The following is an 8,680-nucleotide window of genomic DNA, read 5'->3' on the forward strand; positions in this document are numbered from 1 at the left end:
AAGGAAGGGAGCTGTACCAGTGCGGCGAGTGCGGGTAGGCCTCCGTGGAAGCAAACGCGAGGTGTAAAAGTCCCGTTTTCTGTTATCTAAAGAGATCAACTCTGGTTTGGGGAAGAAGGTTGATTACTTGAATTAATGAAGAGCACACCAGATTTTTTTTAGGTTAGAGGGCCTTCACACTGACAAAAGCAGAGTGAGGACAGCAGGATAGGTCAAGAAAAAATATTTGGTAATCAGATGAAATACGTTCAATTCTAGTCTCCACCATTTACCGACGATGAGACATTGGACAAGTTATTTCCACACCTGTACAAAATTATATTCTATCTTTTATATATGTTGTAAAAGTTGTGCAGTGAAGAGGTGCATTGAGTTAATGTTCAATAAGTGACCTCGTTATTAAGAGGAGTCAGTTTGTCTACAAGTTTTTAGACATGCATATATGTTACAAGCATTTGTGTATTCTCTAATGATATACATTTTTTGGATGACACAGACATGATTGATTGCAACAAAAGGGGCTTTGTTAATATCTCCAGATGGATCATTTGAAGGAAACATCTCAAAGTATATACTCAGTCCAAGCCTAAGAGTCATCCATAGAGTAAATTAAAATGATGTTCATGTGACTTTAACCATGGGGGTAGAAAATAGAAGAAACAGCTGGGTTGGCCCCATCCTGGCAAGAAAGGGAAGATATGAGGTATCTTGCCCCAAAGTAATTGTTCAATAGATATGTGTTGAAAGAGTGATGAACACAACAGGTCAGAGGAAAAGTGACAGGAACTAGAACATACAAGTACTGAGGCCAGAAAATGTGTACTAATTGTGCCCACTTCCTTCACACTTTTACAAAGTTAAAATTTAATAAGCACTTATTAACTGCTGAATGGACATATGATAGTAAGAATCTCTTCTTCCACACCCTTCATTTGGATGTGCCTATCTCAGGGCCTAGGGACATGGGTTCCTAAAGTGTGGCTGTAATTTCTGCAGCAGGGTGTATGTATGTGTGGGAGATTGTGTGATGGTGTTTGAAGCTCAGGGATGATGTTTCACTCCTCAAGAGCAGAGCCAGTATAAAAACCAAGCCTCATTTAATTTGTCCACAGCTGATTTAACATCTTCAACTATTACCCCTACTGTTCCTTGTACCTCCCCACCAACTTCTCCAGACCTGTGTGGCCCTAGCTTTCTGTTGTTTGTTTCTGCTTGGAATGCCCCACCTGACACATTCCTGTTCATCATTTGAGTTGCAGTTACTCCTTCCTGTATTTTGGTTACATTTGTACATGCCTCTATTTCTACGTTATGATAGAATCATTTTAAAAATATCTCCACACTTGAGAGTGGCTTCCTCTGTTATAGAGACGATTTATGCCTTTGTATCTTTAAGTCTAGAAAAGTGCTTTGCATAAATGTTTGCTTCCTACGAAAGGAGGGTAAGTGTGGGGGCAGGGGTGGGGACAGTGTTGGTCATTGTTTGAAATACAGGAGAGTCATCCAAAGGATCATTTTGTTATTCTCATAATCTCACCACATATTTGCATAGACCTGCATTGTCCAACACAATAGCCATCCGACACAGGTGGCTACAGAGTGTTTGAAAGGTGGCTAATTTGACTGAAAAACTGAATTTTAGTTTTATTTAAACCACTTAAATATAAATTTCAAAACTGGTATCTCATTTGGTTGCTGGAAAACTTTTAACTAAATTTGGAAGACTGGGAATGTGAATCCACTTTTTCATCTGTTAATTTTATGCAATCTAAACACAGATCAAGTATTTCCAATGAAAATTTAGTAGCCTGGGAGATGTGCTGTGGATGTAATACACCCAATTCAAAGACTTAGTACAAAAAAGATATAAATATTCAGTAATAATTTTATAGTGATTATGTTAATTACTATACTAGTATTTTAAATGTTAAGATAAATTTACTGTTTCTTTTTAGTGTTTAAAGGTGGCTAATGGAAAATTTTAGATTACATATGTGGCTGGCAGTCCACTTAATTAGAACAGCGCAGGTGTAGACATTTACACTTTGCAAGGCACACACTTTCCCCCTACACCTGCTTCATTTCCTCACAATACTGTGAAGTTGGTCTCTTGGGAAAGTGTCAGTTTCGCTTTAATAAGGAAACAGAGACGGGGAGGTGGGGGAGGGGGGAAGGGGAGTCAGGAAGAGACAGTTCTAGTCTAGCCAAAGCTCTATGTGATACTTAATATAGTGAGTTAATGCTATAATTGAATCACTCAGTCTCAGGTTCCGGTTGATACTCACAGAAGGGTGCCTCTCCCACCCTGTGCCCAAATTCCAAACCGACATCCCAAGAGGGTACTCCTGGGCTCTGGACAATCCCAAATAGGCTACAGCGTGGTAGCACCATCTGGCAGTTATGTCATATTAAAACCATGACCTCTACAATGCCTTTGCCAATTACTGTTACAGGGGTAAAGAAACTTACTACAGATCAACGAAGGTCATATTGAACAACAGTAATACCCGTCTATTTGACAGTCTTTTGCATTTTTAGGTTTATTTCTTCTCGATTTCATTCTGTAGATTGCAACCAGAACTGGGTTTCGACTACCGGGAGTGAGTTTTCAGCAGACAGCCTCGCACTGATCATTTAGGACTTTAACGATCATTAAAAAGAAAAGAAGGAGCTCATATCTTATGTAATCAGCTCCTCCCCAGGTTTGCCCAAAGGCAGGTTCTTGGTCATTTCTTCTGCAGAAAAAACCTAGACTCCTTCGAAGGCAGGTTCTTGGTCATTTCTTCTGCAGAAGAAACCTAGACTCCTTCGACCGGAACCACGCCCTGATAGTAGTGGTTCAGAAAGCGCCTCCAGGGCTCCTAGCACCCGGGGCAGCTGCCGGGAAAACCCGGACCGTGGAGTAGAGCGGCTGGGTACTCAGCGCAACCGCGCAGCCGAGCTGAGCATGCTCAGAGAGCTGGTTTGTCGCGGGAGGAAGAGGCGCGGGCTGCACGCTGCGCTGTTGTTGTGGTACAGCCCCTGCCATGTGACTGCACCGGGCCCGCCTCCCGGCGCAGCGCGGCACCGCCTCCCCGTGACTCAGCACTTTGTACGGGAGCGGTGCTAGAGGTCAATCCCAGGAGGCTCCTTGGGGGCAAAGTCACAGTTGGTCAATCCTACCCCGGGCTGCTGCGAATGCTGGTATTCCCTCGTTTTCAAGACTCCTGACAAGGAAGGAAAAAAAACCATCATTTTCCTGTAGTCACGCTGTTCCCAGTTTCCCTTGAGTCAGCGCTTCCGTGGAGAGCTGGAGCTGGCTGAGCAGAGGTTAAATAAGGAAAGCGGAGGGGTGTGCCTAGGTGTCTCTGAGGGAGGAATTTGTAGGTTCGGGTCACTTGTCACTCGCCCAGACCATACTGCCCTCTTTGGTCTGAGCATCCCCCTAAATGGTGTCTGGAGGTCTCAATAACTTGCTCTTTATGGAGCACTTGGTTTATGCTAAGCACTCTAATGTGGAATTCAAAGAACAGTCCTCGGTGCCGCATTTTATTGATGAAACAACTGAATCCAGTACAGTAGTCCCCAGTTACTCCTGGGGGTACATTCCAAACCCACAGTGGATGCCTGAAAGCACAGATAATACTGGACCCTATATTTAGTGGGGTTTTTTTTTTTTTGCTATATATACACATTTTTACAGTAAAGTTTAAATTACTCTTGTGTTTTGGAGCCATTATTAAGTTAACTAAAGTTTATTTGAACATAAGCAAGTTGAGATAGTTGAACTAATAATCGAGATGGCTACTAAATGGCTAGGGCAGGTAAGATACACAGAGTGAATGAATACCCCAGACAAAGGGATGATGCACATCTGGAGGGGGATGGTGGATCACCAAACTACTCAGAATGGCACATACAATTTAAAACCTATAAATTAGTTTTGCAATTTTCCATTTAATATTTTCAGGGTGCAGTTGGCACTGGTAACTGAAACTGTAAAAGGAAAATCAAAACCCTGAATAATGGGGGATGGGGGGCTACTGTGACCATAAATAGCAGGTAGTGGCTATGCAGGGATTTGAGCTCCAGAATAATTTCAAAGCCTGTCCCTTTTCTACTACACCTCACAGCCTGGGGAAAGCTGAGGGCCCCGTTCCGTGGGACTCCTCCTGAGGGTTGATACCACCTCTACAGAGCCCTCCTTCTGCTCTGACACACGGGTTCCCCAAAAGACCTCTGTTCTGCCAGTGAGGCGCTTAAGACTTACTTTTGATTTTAATTAATTGGTAGAAATGAACACAGTTATTTCTTAACTTCAGTGTAGATGGTACAAAGTGCAAAAGGTGTAGAAAGGATTTCTCCTTACAATTGCATTATTCTTGGAATTTGATTTAATCACACTGAACAAGGCCCCCAGGAACTTATGACAGAAGGGCAGTAGCCAAAAGACATCGGAGTCTTCACACTAGCTCACAGGGTAACCTGCTGTGCTGATTTAAGCAAACTTCTATTTATCTTCAGGGACTCCTCCCTCTTCAACTCTTCAAGTGAGAGTCTAGAATGAAATGATTATTCTCTTCTAACCTAAACATTGTCTGATGTCAATACTACTAAATTAGCCAGGAAAAGCACAAATCTTTTTGTATTGTGTATTATTTTTGACATATGCTTCTGAGATGCACTATTGCCATTTTAAGTAAATAAATAAATACCATCTTTTGATTTTTTAAAAGCATGTTATTTATTTACTTTTAAAGAGAGGGTAAGGGAGGGAGAAAGAGGAAAAGAAACATCAATGTGTGAGAGATACATTGATCAGCTGCCTCTCACATGCCCCTAACTGGGGACAGGACATGTACCCTGACTGGGAATCGAACCAGCGACCTTTCGTTTCACAGGCCAGTGCTCAATTCACTGAACCACACTAGCCATGGCTAATTTGGTTTTTAAAGCCACTTCTTTTAGCTTCTGAGGGTTTTTAAAAATAAATATGGTCATTTTCTTGTAGAGTTACAACAGGTCTGCTCTGTCAAATGAAGGCCTTCATTAAGATAGGGAAGCTTGAGTGAATAGAGAAGATGGATAGGAGTCAACGGTGGGGGGCGGGGTAAGATTAAAGATGTGGGAGTGAGAAAGGATGCGTTTAGCCCAAGGTGTCTCAGGAGACATAACTTGATGGGACCCAGAACACACGTGAAGTGGTGAGCTTTGTTTTGTAACAATATCAATGTTTTCCTGTCAGGTTCTAGGCAAGAAAGTAAGAATGCCAAGAACAGTGTGTTGGGATGGGAGAGGTGATAGATAGGTCAGTAGAATCAATCTTTTCACTGGAGTATGGCTAAAGAAACACAACTTTTTATAATGGACTTTTCCAAATAAGCACAAAAACAGAGAGAACATAGTGTAATGTACCGGTTACCTATCTCCAGAATCACCACATGGCTAGTCCTTTTTCAGATATTCACCCTCTTTTGTTAGTTTAAAGCAAATCTCACTGGATTATGATCTCAGGTAGTTAGCTTGATGTGAGGGCTGAAGAAAGAAAGAGGGACATGAAAGGCAATTTGAGCAACTGGTATGAGGGACAACGATCCAGGAAGATGGAAAAGAATGAGCAACAGGCTAATCCCTTACTGGAAACCAATTTCCTTCATTCTGAAATTGGAGACTATTGATGTTGACCACTTGTTTTTATTCCAAATTGTCTAGCTATTGTGGTCCTAAATTATGGTATGTTGTACTTACAAGCAAAACTAAAAAAATATGCTTGTCACACATAGCATAAACTATTTCACAATGGCTGGCACAGATGATTATTATGGTCAAAGTAGGCCCATTGTTGAAAGGTGAGTGAAGTCTTTAAGGCAGTATTTACCCTTTTAAAGATTCCTAATCTTAGTTACCACGCTTTTCCTCCTATTTCTCTCACCTTGGTTCACATAAAAATATGTAAATTTTATTCTACGTTAGATAACACCAAATAATTAATATTTGGCACATAGAAACCCATCATTTGCAGGTGATGAAATGTGAAAAAGTGGCTAACCATAATTACATCTATGCAGAAAGGCAATTATACTGGATATTGAGCAATTTTGCTTCAATAAGATCAGTTCCTCACAGATTAAAAAAATAACATAATCATACTTCCTGAAAGTATTGTATTTTTCCACACACAATTCCCTCCGCCACATATTGCAGTACTTAGGCTAAAATGTACCTGGTGTCTTTGGGAGGAAGGGGGAGGAGTCAGGTCATCTAGAAACAAGGTGTCCTACAATGTACAGGTCAGCCCCACACAAAGAATCATATATCCCAAAATGTCGACAGCACCAACGTTGAGACACCTTGGTCTGTGTGCATCAGGATTAATTCTAAGTATTACATGAGTCCCTTTCCGTAAATATTTGCAAGAGTTTCTAAGGTCATCAAAAGGATTAGTTGAGAAGTGAATATATACAGTGGTTAAAATCGCTTTCTGTGTAGTTATGAGTAGAGATATATACAGCTATCTAATATCCTACTGGGCCCTAGTGTGCTGATGGGCCCATTAGGAGGGGTTAGCACCCCTTCTTTATCTGGTTTCTTTCTCCCCCGTAGCCACTTACTGGTCTGTTCTCCACAGTGTCTCATTTTCTGTCCATGTGAGACTAGTTATATACTTGTACCAGTATTAATATTAACTGCAGAGTTCTTAGTCCCCCTTAAGACCATTCTTAAAAATTCAATTTTAAAGAATGAAAACTCACTAGATCTCTTAGAAGCTCTGTTACTACTCCAAAGGGAATATGGGTGCTGGGAAAAACCCCGGCATGAGTGTTAGAACTGAGCTGGCCCCAGCTCTGCCCACTTCCAGCTCTGTAACCTTGGGTAAGCTACTCTGCTTCAGTTTTATCATCTGTTTAATGGGTGGGGGTGGGGGGGTGAGTGACACTTTGCTGAGTGGTTGTAAAGATTGAAAATAACATGTAGAACATCTGGCACATATTGGGAACTCATTAAATGGTATGTCTTTTGCCTCAATCAAGGCAAGGTAGGACTTTCAGGAGGAGCAATACTGCTATGCTCTAGTATCAGTGAGCTCAGAAAACACCTTCCAGCCCTGGTTGCTTCTGTTGCTGCAGTGGCAAAAGTTCAGACTTTCCTGGAAAAGACACTCCCCTGTTACTCAAAAGCCCAGCACCTGTGAAATGCAAGGTTATAAGCTCTCTGCTGGCTACTAAAAGCTGCTTCTCTGGCACTTTAAGTTTTGAGGTTTTGTGACTATTGCCTATTTTTTTCTGCACATGTCATTCAGGCAAACCTTCCCTGGCTCCTCTGTCTTCTTCCTCCCCAAGTAGCACACTGAACAAAGTAGAGAACAAACTGCTATTCAGCAGCTGCTTGCATGGCCTCTGCAGGGGTGTGATAGAACCTTGCTTTAAGGAGGGCAGATGGCAGGGGGGCCAGTGAGTTCACCAAAGAGTTAGTCGCCATGAAGCATCACTCGGTGTGGGCATCTCTGCTCTGGCACAACCCAACCTTCAGCCTTCAGAGTTGTTTTCAGCCAGGGTGATGGGCAGGAGCTAAGCGAGTTGCTCTGTTTGTTCTTAATCTAGGGAAGGAAAGGAACTAAGAAATTATTTAACATCTTTTAGGATCAGGAAGGTTTACATTTATTTCTCTCCACAAACCAAATAGTGCAAAGCTTCCCAAAGAGTATGCCCAGATCCTAATGTGCCCTGAGGAGTCACAGAGTGCCAAAATGCCCATTCCCCCAGCCTTGCAATGGCAAAGCAAGACCCGATTTGGTGTTCAGAGCCCTCTGGTCTGGCTACATCTCACTGTGGGCAGTAACATCCTTGGCAGGAAAAATATTCTCATTTTCAAGACGTGCAGTATTATGAAAAAGGTTGGGAAAGATTACTACTAATGAGGTATGTACCCATTTTACAGAAGAGGAGACTGAGGCCCACGGATTAGGAAGCATACTCAAAAGCCATGCTTATAAAAGGCAGGTATATAGCAGAACTAGGATTTGATTCCAGGTCTATTGGCCTTCAAAGTCCAAGTTCATTCTACTTCCCTTACATTGTTAAAAACAAAACAAAACCATATAAACAGTAATAACTAAATTTTGAATAGGCATTTATGGTCTATGAGAGTTTTGATAGAAAAGGGAATTAAAAGAGAAGGGAATGAGCATTTTTCAAATACCCACACTGTAGCTGTGCTTTATATCAACAGTTTCATTTAATTTTCTAACAGTTTCGATTTCTTATGTATAATCTTGTGGTGGATAGCTTTCATATGTTTTATAAATTTAATATGCCCTTTCATAGTTTTCTCTCTATACCTCACTCTTTCTAAACTTTAATACAAGGTCTATCCAGAAAGTATCCTGCTATGTGCTATGCAAAATAGAGACAGTTATTGAAGAAGATACAAGAAACATTGTACGTAGGACAATGATGCCTCAGTCCCCCTCAAAGTGGACACCTTGGGACCTCACACAGTTCTCCCAATCACCATCAGCTGCCCCGTTGTATTTCCCTGAATATCATTAATGGTCTGAAATCTCTTCCCTTTCAAAGGTGATTTTAGTTTTGGGAAAAGCCACAAGTCACAGGGTACCAAATCTGGGTTGTAGGGTGGCTGAGTCACTTGGGTCACCAATCTTTGTTGATTGCAGCCCATACACGTTCAACATTTTCAAGTG

Source organism: Phyllostomus hastatus, unplaced genomic scaffold (genome assembly GCF_019186645.2).
Source record: "Phyllostomus hastatus isolate PE091 unplaced genomic scaffold, TTU_PhHast_1.1 phas_contig_40, whole genome shotgun sequence".
NCBI classification, from domain to species: Eukaryota; Metazoa; Chordata; class Mammalia; order Chiroptera; family Phyllostomidae; genus Phyllostomus; species Phyllostomus hastatus.